This window comes from Mustela erminea, chromosome 10 (genome assembly GCF_009829155.1).
Source record: "Mustela erminea isolate mMusErm1 chromosome 10, mMusErm1.Pri, whole genome shotgun sequence".
In the NCBI taxonomy this organism is placed as follows: domain Eukaryota; kingdom Metazoa; phylum Chordata; class Mammalia; order Carnivora; family Mustelidae; genus Mustela; species Mustela erminea.
Window position 1 is genome coordinate 6,803,376 of NC_045623.1, and position 15,021 is coordinate 6,818,396.

Below are 15,021 nucleotides of genomic sequence, written 5' to 3' on the forward strand. Positions count from 1 at the left end.
CGATTCCAGAGAAATGTCTGAGTCCCTACTGACTAAGCCTAAATCCTAGGGAACACAAAGATGAGTAAAACACGGTTACTGCTCTCGGGGAGCGGGGAGCTGATATCACACGATTTAGGTGGCTTTGCCAACTAACGTTGAACCCAGTGATGCCCTGGGTTCCCCTAGTTATCTTCCCTACTGGCCAGCCAATGAATGTCCCATTCATTTATTTAACACATATTTATCGAGCACCTACTATCGCTCGGTACCGGGCTAGCCTTAGGATGCAACAACAAATAAAACAAACATTCTTATCTCTAGAGAGCATAACTACAACGTAAAAGGTCCAGAGACTCAATGAGATACACGTCTGACTACAAAAGGAATAGGTAAGGCTTCATATTCCTGTCTCTCCCACCACAGACTGGGGTGCAGGCCATTGTACTCCCTTCTCCTAGCAATTCTCCAGTAAACTTAGAGTTGAGGCATGTTAAGTTCTTATTAGAGAACTTAAGAGTCGGACTTCAGGGGCACCTCAGGGGAACAGGAGGGGGAAGGACCAATCTCCACTACAGTCATGAGTAGCTGGTTACTCCACACCCTGGGCTCCTTCCTCCCCAATATTCTCATCATCTCTCTTCATAGCAAGCTAGTACCTCTCATACTACTTCTGAGTCGATATGGGTGGACTGGACTCTTTCAAATGTATAAAGTGAAGTATCTTTGTTTTGTTGATGAACAGTCTTCAGTAACTGAAGGTAAAGTCGATTATGTAAACATTAAGTTTCCAAGGAAGGGTAAGTAAAGGGCCTCCAAGGAAATGTTTTTCTTATTGGCAGAGGCGTGTAAGATGAAGGCAAGTATCAGGTTTCCCCTGATGGCAACAAAACTACTTCTCAGAATGTTAGGAGGGCTAGCTAATGTAACAGCCACCAAATAAGGGATGTATTGAATCTCCTCAGGGCCCCTGACTCCTCAGAGTACAGCCCCAAGCAATGACTCACTGTAAAAAACTCAGCCAGCTATTGATTAGCTGTGCTTACGGAAGAGCATGATACTCAAACAGAGAGGAAGTAGCATTCCAGACTGGACTGGATTCCTAGTACAAGCCTGAAGCTGGGAATCAGATGGTCCTCGGCGTTCAAATTTCATCTCGGGTTCCTCTTTGCCTAAGCAATTTATTTAGCTTTTAGCTTCCCTGTCCCTTTATTTTCTCATTTGCATAACAGATTAAAAATTCATATCCAGTAGAGTTCTTTCTTTAAAGTACTAAATAAAATGACATAATCGGAGGCCCTTGGCACAAAGGAGGCATTCTGTAAATGCTCCTTTCTTCTTTTCATTTTACAGATTAAAAACCAAAGGCTGAAGCAGAGACCTAAGATGCCTGGGGGCCCACAATTGACCACTGTCATACCTGGATGAAAGCTCCCAGCTTCCTGACTTCTCAGCTAGCTGTCTTTCCATTGTTTTCATAGTAGGAGTTGAGCAAAGATAATTGGAAACACATTTATCTCTGGTTTTCTAAAGTGCGAAGGGGCTGAAAATTTTAAAAAGTAGGAAGGGTGAGAGGTGTAAAAAGCAGATTTACTTTGCTGGGTTTACATTGCCTGAGCACACACCCCACATGGCAGAGGGAAGAGGCAGAGCATAGGCAATGTGGGATTAAAGATTATGTTACATTAATCCACAAAGCAAATAATTCACATGTCCACAAGGGAGGGGAGAGTGTGACAGAGTGTCTTTCTTCCCCCTCACCCACATAATGCTTTGTTTCTCCTTCAAGCAACCCTAGATCTAGACTATTTTTCAAAAGGCCCTATGTAAACCTTTTCTCCAGAGTTCTGAGCTTGCTAATGTGTGGATTTGGCAAAGAAGTGCAAATTCAAGTAGTCATGCATGAAAAATCACTTGTAACCTGCAACTTACATCAGTGCGGGATTGGTCCTCCACGTGCCTGAACAGCAAGAGCCCTGGGCCAGGAATGGGATGCCCTGTTCTCCTGGCACTACCACTAACTGGCTAGGGGTACCAGAAGAGGAAGCTAGCTTCTCTGGGCCTCTGTGCTGTCACCTGTACAATGCCATCTAGTATTGAATGCAAAACAATGACCACATTTCATTTTCCGTTGTCCTTACAAGAAAGCCACGAGGTAGCTTTCCGTATCAGAAGGATACCTCTCTGTATCAGAGGTGAACAAAGAGAGGCCTACAGATACTGTGATTTGCCCAGTTATCATTCAGCTAGTGAGTGGCAAAATCTGATAGAGTTGGATAGTGAACCCAGAATGTGCTTTTATCTTCCAAGACAGAATGCCTATATTGGGAAGGGGAAAGTGGATATTAAAAGCTCAAAGCACTTTCATGAAGTTGAAACAAATGTTTATTACAATCGTTTAGAAGAGACATAATCCCTAGGCGGTGCGGTGCCTACATTCAAGTCATTTTCAGCTCATTGACTTTCTTATTCATCGCTTCTCATCTGTTCTGAGAGCATCAAACCACACTTACCCTCTTTCACCTCATTTGTTTTGAAGTCAGGACTCCTCCCACACCGGCTGCCCTGACAGGGAGCCAGTGCCCCTTCTTGCCAAGTGGGGGAGTGTAAGTGTAGGAAGCCATTCTCACACACTCACAAGCATGCACACAAACACACACAGAGGCGTGCACACATACGTGTTCATGTTAGTGTGTTACACAAATCCACGGTTTCAGAAACGGGCAGTTTAAGAATCCATCATTATGATGCTGGTGCATACACCGGGAATAAATGATTTCCCAGAGCTGAGGTCTGGAGTGAGAAAAGTCCAGGATAAAGTGATAGAAAGTAGAGACATGTGTACTAAGGACGATCCCAAGAGACTCAAACCCACTGGCTTCGGTCCCAGCCCTAAATTCTGCAATAAAGCTTATGAATTTCTCCCGGCACACCCAGGCTCCTGAAAGACCCTTCCTGTTGGTGGGCGGTAAGTTTGACATAATGTCAGGGTCTCTTCATGAACTGACTGTGAGTTTTCACTCAGGTATGCGCTCCAGGCAGTGGTGGTCATCAGACTGTAAACTTGGGAGGCTCAGGGTCACTTTTGTGCAACTCTCCCTTCAGCGGTTTGGCATTATGTGCATTTAGCAGTTTCGTGATGACACTGTTTCATTCTGGCCCCTGCCTTTTGTTTGCTTTGCTCAGAAGACAGGTACAGATGAATTTATTTATTTATTACATGGTGATACTGTTTCAATTTTGCATTAACTCTTAATGGTTACAGAGCACATTCACGGTCAGGATCATGCTCAGACTTCCCAAGAATCCTTTGGGATAAAGATAGTACCTACCTCATGTTTGTAAGGGTTCAGTGCAACTGAGAGCAAGAAGCACTTAACACCCGGGGCTGGCACAGAGTAAACATTATTAAATGATACTATTAGCATAACTACAGACATGATTAAATATTACTGGTCCATATTACTGACAGGGAACCACAGGTCAGGGAAGCGAAGTCACTTCCTCAGGTTAAGTAGGTAGAGTTAAGTGGTAGAATTCAGTTAAAAATCTGAATCTCCAGGCTCTAAGACCATTTTAAGAAATTGTCGGTTGAGGTTGCAATCATGGCAGGAAGAAAGCAGAGCCCCCAGAGAGCTTACATGACAGGTTTTATGGTTGGTGAGTAGGCAGAAGTGTTTAGGGCCAAAACACTGCTTAAGGGAGAGGGGGAGGCCCAAGTCACAGACCACAAGCAGCTGCACGATTCGTTTTTGCTTCCACAATCGCTGTCTTCTCTCAGGGCCCTCACATAGATGGTCTTCCTTCCTGCTGTCTTTCCCTTCTTCTCAACCCTTCCCCTGAACGATGCTCACGTTTCCAGGCTCAACCCAAATATCTCTCCAAGAGGGCTCTCTTGAGCCTGGTCTGGGATCGTACCTACCCATACAGGCACCCACAGCCCCCCGACTTCTTTTAGGAATTCTTATCTAATATCTAGAATGTAAGCCACGAGAAGTCATCGGCTTTATCTTCTGAGGTATCCCCAGCATCTTTATGGGGTCTTGTGTTTGTCAAATGCAGGGCAGGTGCTGGCCAATATTAAGAGGCAGAAGAAGACGACTGAGGAAAAAGTGGGAAGACATGAACATGAACATAAAATGCTTTTCCATCTTGCCGCAGAATCCCTCCCAGCTGTGTTCCAGGGAGGAGCCAGGCACTGTAGAGCAGACAACTGAAAGGAATTAAGAGAAAGGCAATGGAGAAGCAAATCAGTATGAAGAGTAACAAAGGCAGGTGTTAGTGCTGTAGAGCCCAGAGCTAGGCTGAGCCTTGTGCAGAGGAAAGGGGGCAGAGAATGAGCCTCCTATGCCGCCTTTAGAAAGAGATGAGGAATCCCGGCTCTCTACAGAGAACTCACCAGGGAGGTCTAGGGACTGCAATGATAAACCTGCGGCGGGCAACAGGGAGGGAAGGAGGGTGTCCACCCCGTGGAGATATTTCCGACTCTGTTGTGTTGACAGTGAAAAACGGCGGTGGTGGGACTTTTGGCAGGAAGCGTCCAGCTCTGGGGGAGCCTAATCACGCCTGGAGACAGCGCCCGCCTGGCAGCCCCCGGCCCCCTGCTTTTTTCCTCCCTCGGTGCTCTCAGGGGTGGTGTTTGGATGATCTCCCGCGCCTCCTCCTGCGTGAGGGCAGCGCCAAGCGAGGACGCGGGGCCCCAGTTTCAGCAGGGGCCGTGTTGTTTACGTTCCCACCCCGCAGCCCTGGGAAGCCCCGAGTTCCCACACTCATGGAGGCAGGAAGGTCGCTATGGACACCTCATCTGTCTGGGTCGCTGACTCACTGCCGATAAGCAGCAGCTGCCGCATCCATGTTGGGGGGTCACCTCCCAGACTGCCCACCCCGGATCCAGGCGGGAGAAGACCCCCCGCGCGCCGCCCGCACTGGCCCGTCTGCTGCGGCCAAGGCCCCTGCCAGACTCGTTTGGGCAGAGCGACTGGACACCCCCGAAGACACGTGCCTCCACACAGCACGGAGCTGCCCCGAGCCCTTGCCACCCTGACGTTTGTCGAGCCCTGTCTAGTTTTACAATGCTCTGCTGCCTTATGTTTTCTCACATCACTCTGACCACCACCCGTGAAGAACGCAGAGCAGGTGCTTGTGTGTCCATTTTGCAGATGAGTAAACAGCCTCAGGATGTTCGACAGCCCTGCCCAAGTTCTCACAGCTAGTCCACGGTAAAGGCCGTTTCTCCACCTCCTGTTGCGGGGGTGGGTCTTCGGTTACTCCCTGAAAACACAAGCAGCCAAGCCCACAAGTTCCAGTTTTATCCCTGAAAGAGAACTCTTCTTCCCAGGTTTAACCTGGCTTTAATCGGTCTTCCATTCAGGCTGGGGTGTCCTGAGAAACGCTTTGGTTTTGGGAGTTTTGAATCTTGCCGGCCATGTGCCTTAGTAGCTGTGTGATTCTGAACTTGATTTCCTGGAATATGCACTTCCACATGCATCAAATGGAGATGAAGTCATCTAAGTCGCAGAGCTGAGAATAACAGTAAACACCAACTGTTTTCTATACCTTTGGCTCAGTTCTAAGCACCTTCTGTGCATTGACTTACTGAATTCTCAAACAACCCTACATTATTTCATATATGCTGTGTTATTTCATTGTATAGATAAGGGCTCAATGGCAGAGAAGTAAAGAAACCTACCCCAGGTCACACAGCAAACAAGTAGCAGAGCCAGGATTTCAACCCAGGTTGTCCTACACCAGAGCCATGTGCTTAATCTCCCTGTTATACTGGCTATGCCAATTGTATTTATCATCTACAGTCAGTACTCAGCCACAGTCAATAGTTGTTACTAGCAATCACAGCAAGGATTTGCTTGATTTATAAGCAAAGCGTAGTGCTAACTACCTAAACTAATTTTGATTAGGTAAATTGAAAGACTCGTCCACTTAAAAATATCTTTAATTTAGTTAACCCTGGTTGCTAACTTTCCACCACTAGAGTCTCCCTTTCTGGCAGAAGACAGCTCAGGGACATTTTGGCAATGTAGGGGGTCATTTTTGGTGTCATAACTGGGGAGCGCTACTGGTATTTCATAGTACGGCCAGGAATGCAGCTGAACGTCCTACAGTGCACAGGACGGTCCCTTCGACAAAGAATGATCTGTTCCAAAACGTTGGTATACTGAGCTTTACCATTGACCGTAGTAGTCTTTTTTTTTTTTTTTAAAGATTTTATTTATTCATTTGACAGAGAGAGAGATCACAAATAGGCAGAGAGACAGAGAGAGAGATGAGGAGAAGCAGGCTCCCTGCTGAGCAGAGAGCCCTATGCGGGACTCGATCCCAGGCCCCTGGGATCATGACCTGAGCCGAAGGTAGAGGCTTAACCCACTGAGCCACCCAGGTGCCCCTGACCGTAGTAGTCTTGAAGGACCCTGTTAATACACACATTTGTCGGATAAAATAGCAAAGTAATGCCCTGTTTAATATCTATTAATACGTGAACACAGTTCAGTTTATGTAGTCATTTGTTATTACCTATTGTTATTGTTACTGCTGTTGTTGCCAAGCAAAGCAGATGTGCCCTAGAAATGGTCAGGCTGATTTGGGGCTTGTGGTGGAGTTAGAAAATTGAAGTTGTTTTTTTTGTCAAGCAATGTCACCAACCCCTAAGTTGCTGACATTTGTTCCAATATGTTGAAGTAGGTCATAAGTAAGCTCACAGCAATGCCATTTCCTTTTGGTCCCCCCCCCCCATTATGTAAGTACCAAAAGATTTTTTTTTTATCTGATTTTGTTGGCTCCTTCTGGAAACTCCTTTAGCTATTGGCATCCTCAAAATGGTAAAAATTTACTTTATCAATCAGAACTTTGACCCAAAGTAGAATCTCAGTACCTTATGCATGTATGAAGCATCTGATGCTTGGCGGCACACCTAGCTCTCTTCCTTTGCTGGAGAACACTGAGCCTCCTATCACTGTGACTCGCTGATTTCCATATCATATACATTAGCTTCAAAGACTCTGTGAATAATCCTGGAAGTGGCTATTTTTAGTTTATGCTGGGTTATCATGCAGTAACAAATGATCCCAATCTCCTAACAACAAAAAGGTTTATTTCTGTTCATATTGCCTACACATCATAAATTGACTGCTTCCCTGTTTCATCTTGTTCATTCATGATTTAGGTAAAGGAGCAGGCCCTGTTTGGGATATGGTGATGTCAAAGCAGGGGAAGAAATCAATGGTGGAACCATATAATGACTTTTACATCTTCCACTCACAATTGCTCACAACTTCTCAGAGCTGGCATATATCATATATTCTTACATTCTACTGGCCAATGCAAGTCAACTGACAAGCTAGATATCAGAAGGGTAGTAATGTATTTTCCTCCCATAGCCTCCATAGATTGGCCAGTGAATATTCCTAACAATAATATCATCTACCACAGGAGTCTGTCTTTGCCACCAAAGTGATGAGTCTTCAAGGTTTTGGCCTCGAATCACTACCTTTTCAAGAGGTTTTTATTCAATAAGTTAGGGAAGAATATAAATGAAAGAGCTGAGGCAAAATATCAGATTATAATGACTAATTTGATGAGGATCAGAGGTAGAAGATAAATGTTAAAGAAAGATAGTAGTCAGAAATGACTTCTAGGATTCCAGCTTGGATGACTAATGAATAATTGTGCCAACAATTGAGAATAGAGAAGGAGAGAAAGTTTATTTATTGACTGATTTTTAATTTTATTATTATGTACAGTTAGCCAACATATAGTACATCATTAGTTTCGGATATAGTGCTCAACGATTCATTAGTTGGGTATAACACCCCGTGATCATTACAACACGTGCCCTCCTTAATACTCATCACCTGGTTTATTTTTTTTTAAAGAGTTCATTTAATTTATTTGATAGGGAAAGAGCAAGAGAGCACAAGAAAGGGGAGCAACAGAGGGAGGGGAAGACGCAGGCTCCCTGTTCAGCAGGGACAGATCCCAGGATCCCAGGATCCCAGGATCATGAACTGAGCTGAAGGCAGACGATTAGCCAACTCAGCCACCCAAGCACCCTGGAGAGAAGGTTTAGAAGGAGAAAAGCCCAGTTTTGGTTTTGACCCAAAGAGCATGAGGTGTCTTTGGAACAACCATGTAGACATCTATGGTAGACAGATGAATATATGGAAATGGCTCCTGAGAGAGTACAGAGCTACAAACGAAGATCTAAGATTGAGCAGTATATAAGTACTAATAAATAATAGCTATTATGATTATGTTTATTGAGCACTTACTATGTCAGGCACTATGCAAAGCAATTTACATACATTTTCTTATTTAATTCTCTTAGCAGTCCTACAAGCTTGTTGGTGTTATTTATCCTCATTATGTAGATAGGATATTAAACCTGAAGAAGCTTAAAAAACCCCAAAACTTCACTCAAGTCTCACAGCTAGAAAAAAAGGACCCAGGAGCTTTGTCTTCACAACCTACGTTTCAATCAGTTACGTTTAGCTGGAACAATGATGACAAAGGAGAACATCCAGGCACTATGGAAAGAAAGGAAGAAAAGGGCAGTGGGTCAAGGCCAGGACCCTAAGCAATGTGAGTATTTAATGATCAGAAAGAAGAGTCCTTGAAGAAGGCAGAGAAGGAGCAGGTAGGAGGAGATCAGAAGATTACAAAGCCTCAGAAGTCAAATGTGTAGAGTGACACCAAACAGAGTTTCGAACAGTCAGGGACAGCGGAATACTTGAAGAGCTGGGCTGGGAAAGGTCCACTGATGTTGACAATTAGGCCTAGTCCCTGACAATATGTCTAAACTCACGGAAGTATCTTTTACCAGCTGTATTCCCCACTTGGAATGCCAAGAATGAAAAATGAACCAATATTGGCTAGTCACATGCTGACTTTGGAAACACCAACCTGTTGCTGGCTCACTCTCTCTGAACTCTGCCGCTAGAGACTGCCTTGACTTTTTGATCTCTTTGGGTAGTTCTTTGTTTCTGGGTCTTGGTGACCTGAATTTTACATTCTGTACCTATGTGTACTTGTCTGAGGTTCTTGACTATTCTCTCAGCTTACAAAACCCAACCTTACACCACATCCCTACTCTTGCTTACTATCTACTCCCATTTTGACAGAGTGAGGTTGAACACTGTCCCTCAAGTCATAAGGCTGTGTCTCCTGCTAATTTTCTGCAGTTCAGTTTCCAGAGAGGAAACAGGGATTTGTGGTCTCAGACAGTGGCCACTGTATCTGCTCTGTAGATGTGGCAAATTACTGACAATTGAACTATTGGCTCTGAAATCATAGGTTCTTGGTCAGACCTTGCCAAACCTTGCAATGCCTGTTATCAGAGCAGTTTTTTTTTTTTTTTCCCTGCTGGGCAGCAAAGCATAGTTTATTGAGCGATAGTTCAAAGCTCCCCAAAAGGGAGGGGACCTGATAAGGTTCCCTTCCAGAGCAGACGTGCTGTCTTCAGACGAGTCTCCCAGCTACCATGCTTTTTAGTCCAGCCCCAGCTGTTTATGGAGATACAAGATTTATATGTGGCCACAGGAAGACACTTATATAATGAGATTGCTCACTTCTGCTTGGAAAGTGGGATGGTGGATAATGGTCCAACTGTGGCTGTGAGAAATTCCCAGTGGTGTCCATAGAGTGGCTCTTGCCCTTGATGTCCATAGAGTAAGCCAACTACATTAGAGTGGGTAAGCATCCAAAACTGCCTCAAGCTCAGAGACTTGAACTGAATGAACTGCCCTGAGGTGAGGGCACCAGAATCCAATAGAATCTTTGCTCGTTGTGGTCATTTGGAGGTTGCACATATCAGTCACCCTTCCATGACCGCTGCCCCACCCCCCAGCAAGTGTTATCAGATTTATTAAATAAAAATACAGGATACCAGTTAAATTGGAATTTCAGACAAACAACAAATACATTTATATTTTATTTATATTTAATTGTTAATATTTATTTATTTATTTATTCATTTATTATGTTCAGTTAGCCACATAAATACATTTTTAATATAAGTATATGCCACACAATATTTGGAGCATATTTATACTATGAAATGATTAATTGTTTATTAGAAATTCAAATTTAACTAGGTGACTGGTATTTACCTGACAACTCTATGAGCACCACATTATCTATAATCTGAAACCTGGTAGGAATTCATAGGGATCCAATGGATCGCCTCTTTTCCCAGGGGTACAGGGGCACTTGTGAAAAAGAAAAACAGGAATAGGTCTCTGCTAGGACTACTGGGGTCCTGAACCCATGTGGTCCCCTCACGCTCCTGGGCCAGTTCCAGGGGTCCACGAAATTAAGCGTTCTGAATGCCTATAACTTTGTTGGACTTTTATCAGCTGCATTTGGAAGATGGCTGTCTAGGACTGTCCAGTTTGGAGAGATCATGGTGCTCAACCTATGGCAGCACCAAATGACTAGTATCCTCCATAACTTTCAAGAGGAGGTTTTTGCACTTCCTGGACAATGTCCTAAGATAAACTGAAACACCTCCACCATACCCTGCCAAACTGGGCCTCATATAATCCTCTAGTCCAGCAATCCTTGCTTATCTAAAGCATCAGCACCTCCAAAACAGTCTCCAGACTTTTCCAGTTTGGTATAGCCGGGTGTCTGTGATTTCCGGGTAAGAGATCCCCTGGCTATTCGAGGACACCTAGACATTCCAAAACATTCTTTTTTTTTTTAAATTCACACATAATGTATTATTTGTTTCAGGGGTACAGGTCTGTGATTCATCAGTCTTACATTCCAAAACGTTCTTGATAGAATTTTGTTCTTTTCTGTGCAACTGACCTAGTAATGACCTCCTAAAGAAAGAGAAGGAAGTTGGTTGTGATGTGCTGAGCTTGACACTATTTTTTGGACAACTCAAGACTCCCTTCACCTCTGCTCCATTATAGCACCAGCAGACTTACTATGTACCAGATATTTGTCTGAGGACTTTACTAATATTAACAAATTTAATGCTTATAATAACCCTATGGGGCATGTTGTATTATTTTTGCTGTTTTAGTTGAAGAAACTGAAACAGAGAGAAAGAGTAATTCCTCTGAGGTCACACAGGTAAAAGTGGCTCCAAAGTAGAAGCCAAGATTTGAATAGGAGTCATCTAGATCCAGAATTTGTCCTCCTAACCTGTGGGGCAACTCTAGCCAGCCAACTCTAGTTCATCCTTACCCTGTTGGGACCAGTGCTGCCAACATGATGGAGGGTGCCATGGGAAGGAGAATGATTTGTTGTTAAGATGTCTTCAAGGTCTAGAGAGTCTAATGCATGATGGTCTGGATAGAGCTCGGTCCACAATAGCCTGGAACAGCTAGTGAAAACCTAGAAGCTCAGCTCATGCTCTGCAAGGTGGTTTGCCTTATCTTGTGAGCCTTGGGTGTTCCTTCAAGCAACACATAAAGTGGCAGAACTACAGAGCAGATGGATTATTTTGTAAGTCTGGGTATAAGGGAGCAGCAGAAAGACTCAACCTTGGAAGGTTCTGGCTTAAGTATGTCAGTCTTTCAGTCCAAACTATCTTTCAGACATCTACATATGGTCCTAATCCACACATCCAGGGCCTCTTGGGAGCAACTCACAGAGGTGTAAGATACAAGGAATGCCTCTATGTGAATAGGGAGGTGCATATCCCACAGAAAGGCCTGAATGCAGTAGTAGCTTGGCCACCTACCTTTTCTGCTATTGTAACACAACCCTTGGCCCTGTCCAGTGTGTGTTCTGGTATGTTACCATGATAATACCAGAACCCTGAGCAAAGAGAAGCTGGGCTTCCCAAAGAGTAGCTGTTTTTGTCACTGCTGCAGACTTTGCTTACAGAATTTATTGTTTTCCTCCTTCCAGAGCTGCATTTCTGTCCAACAATAGTTTCCATCTTTATCATTTTCTTGTGCCCTTTTTTTCCTCACACTAGAGAGAACCTGGGAAGGGGTATACCGACTCAAAGGAACCTCAGTGAGCATACGAACTTCTGGCTGGCAGCAGACTTCAAGGAAAGGTTGGCCTATAGGATGCCATCCAGTTTCCCCCTAGCATGTCCATGGCTATCCTATCTACTGAACATGAAAGTTAGAGGACTGCTGATAATAAGAGCACCAGCAACAACAGCTATCACTTATTGAGCACTAACTCTGGGCCACAGGCTGTGCTAAATGCTTTGCATGTATTTTCTGACTTTATCCTCACAATAATGCAATAAGATGGATAATGTTTTACTTCCAATCTATAGCTGAGACGATTGGCCTTACCAGATGAGTAAGTGGTAGAGCCAAGTTTCCAATCCCAGTTTACTGAAAGCTTGGGCATTCAGCTGCTCTGCTGTCATTGTCATATGTCAGCACCAGCTGACTTCCCCCATGTCCAGTCTCCCAGTTTCTTCAATTCTGTTCTCTTCTCCTAATTCTCCAGCCATTATCCCAATGGCAAGGGGGTTAAACATGAATTGTATTCCTAAGACTCATTATTACACCATAACTGAGCTCACCAGCTGGACCATGGGAAGAAATGAGAGCATGAGGAATTGTTTTAATTTGCCCCTTTGAAACAGAGACCCTACCTGAAGTAATAAGCTGTTTGTTTTAACTACTTTCCTGTTTTGTTCACTGTTGGATCCCAAACACCTAGAATCATGCCTAGCTAATAGTAGGTGCCCAACAAGCTTTAGCAAGGGAATCCAGGAAGCTGGGGTTGCCTGATGAAGAACACAGGAGGCTTAGTAAACCTAGGGGCAGGAAAATTGCTTTTAGTTGAGCCAGATGATAGGATCTTTGAACACTGGTACACCATTTCTGAGCTACACTTGGCAGGTTTGCTTCCTTCTATCCTATTCCAACTAACAAATTCTGGTTACTATTCGTGTATTTTTTCTATTGCACGATTTCTGCTTATTCATAAATTCTGCTTTCTTATCATACTCCTGCTTCCTCATAGATTTGGTTTGTGTGACTCTCCATTGCCCTTACTCCACTGTTTGACATCTTTTCAACTTCAGTTTCCATGGCTTACTTGCCCTCATTATTTCCATGTCTGCCAAGTCACATCCTAGAAGAAGAGAATCTGGTACACCTAATTCATCTTTTCCATTTGAGTCCTGGTTTTTGGAGAGGCAGCCCTAATGTCAGGGTCCAATCCCTGGTCCAATCAGGAGCCATCCCTGGGTAAAGAACAACCTAGCTCTGCTTCTCAGAGCAGGGGGCTGTGGGTGGGGCAGTTTCATCTTGAAGAGGAAGTTGGGTGTGGCAGGCACTTTGTTGACATATCCACTATAGGAGTGCTCCTGGGAGCCCCTCTCTCACCTCAGAAAAGTGACCTTGTGAGTTAGGACTTTTCATCAGGCACTCCCAAGGAAAGCCCAGCTAACTGCAGCTGGTGACTTGCGGAGTTTGGAATTCTTGGTCTGCCACCTCTTTGCACTCTTCCTTCTGGAACTACCTTGATTTGTCAGCTTATTACCTGTTTGGAGTTGGCTTGTCTCTGGAGTCTTTCTTCTACTTAGGTGAGTTGCTTCCAACTAGACTGCTTGACTCTTGGATATGGTGAGTGTTTGGATTCAACTTTGGGTCTGGATCATGCTGTTAGCTTGGATATAAATTGCCTCACTTCTTGCTCCCTTGCCCCTTCCCTTCTACCTAAATCTACTGTGCCCGAAGTTGTCACTTACCTGAGGGTGCCTTTCCTTCCCAGCCCACCCATATATTCCTGAGAGAATGACATTAAGAAATAGTTGGTGGCTTCAGGGAGAGCAATTTTAGAGGAATGGTTGGGGCAGAAACCAGACAGAAGCAAGTTGAGGAAGTGGAAATAGTGAGAAGTTTAGATGAAAAGGAGGGGAAGAAAACAGGTGTCAAGAGGGTTTTTTAAAAAAATTATTATTTTAAGAATTTGCTTCTGATCATATAATACATAATTTTGTAAAACATCTTATAAAATTAAAATCATAAAGAATAAATTTATAATTCCCCATAATTTAACTACCTACATAATTATGATAGTTATTGATTTTTGAGCACCTACTAAATACAGGAATTCTGCTAGTCACTTTAGGAATAGTGTTTCTATTTACTGTGTAATACAAAGCCCCAGGTGGGCCAGAATTAAGAGAACTATTTCTGTGATGCTGAGTGAGACAATATCCTTTTTCTTCAAGCAATGATCGGTATCCACTGATTTACAAGAGGGTTGAGAAGTTTTCTGAGGGGAAAACTCAAATCCTACAGTAGGGTTTTAGTCATGCATGGACATGTCCAGGGGGAGTTCCAGAGGTAGGCAGATTACTGGCAGGTAGAGTGGGGCCCCCAGGGAGAGCACGGCCTGTTGAGGCAGGAGTCTGCAATGATAAGGCTGGGCTTAGTCCTGGAAGGTCATGGCCAATCTGGCTGTCATGGGGTAGGCCCTAATTCAGCTAATTCAGTATGTGTCTTCCCAGAAGAAAACAAAGAAGAGCCTCTCTGTAATAGAAAGAGTCATTTAGTGAAGCTCTGTGATGCCCTGGGGCCTATTACCCTGTGGGCAACTGGGTGTAGCATCTCCAGGAAGAGAGCTTTTCCTTTCTCACTGCGAAAGAAGATGCTGACAGGCATCATAGGGGCTATCCAGCCCTAAATTTTCCACAAAACTAGCATCATGGGGCCAATCGTGGAGGCAGAAAAATTTTTGTCAGTAAGGTAACAGTACCTGAGTTCTGTTAGCTCAGTAACACTTACCTTAAGCGTTAATTATGCTGAAAAAATGGACTCTCTTACTTCCTGTTTTTCAAAGCATCGTTGACTAGGGGACAGTGCAGGGCTCTGAAGAAGGCACTGCTGTGGGCTTCTAGCTCACCATGGTGCTGCTAGAGCAAGCTTCGTGGTGTCCGGCTAAGCTAGCCGTGACAATGAATGATTTAAGAACACAGGTAACATCCGCGCCTTAATGACTCATGCAATGTCTTTGCACAAACAACACCTTCTCAGTGAGGCCACTCTGTATAGAACTAAAACTGAACTCCCCCTACCTTACTGTCCCATCCCCTAG

General features: G+C 44.2%; 1 protein-coding gene and 1 long non-coding RNA gene across 2 annotated transcripts in view; one reads left to right on the forward strand and one right to left on the reverse strand.

The window, feature by feature from the left end:
- Nucleotides 1-3,759: 3,759 nt before the first annotated feature.
- The window catches only part of LOC116567756, a 38,356-nt gene continuing 27,094 nt past the window's right edge, over nt 3,760-15,021 (reverse strand). The window contains exon 3 of the long non-coding RNA XR_004276324.1: nt 3,760-4,192. This is a non-coding gene — a long non-coding RNA (uncharacterized LOC116567756). The remainder of the gene's footprint in view (nt 4,193-15,021) is intronic.
- Nucleotides 13,261-15,021, forward strand: part of NOTCH2 (notch receptor 2) — a 195,294-nt gene continuing 193,533 nt past the window's right edge. Inside the window, exon 1 of the mRNA XM_032303040.1 lies at nt 13,261-13,504. The gene's annotated coding sequence lies outside the window, so the exon portion shown is untranslated. The remainder of the gene's footprint in view (nt 13,505-15,021) is intronic.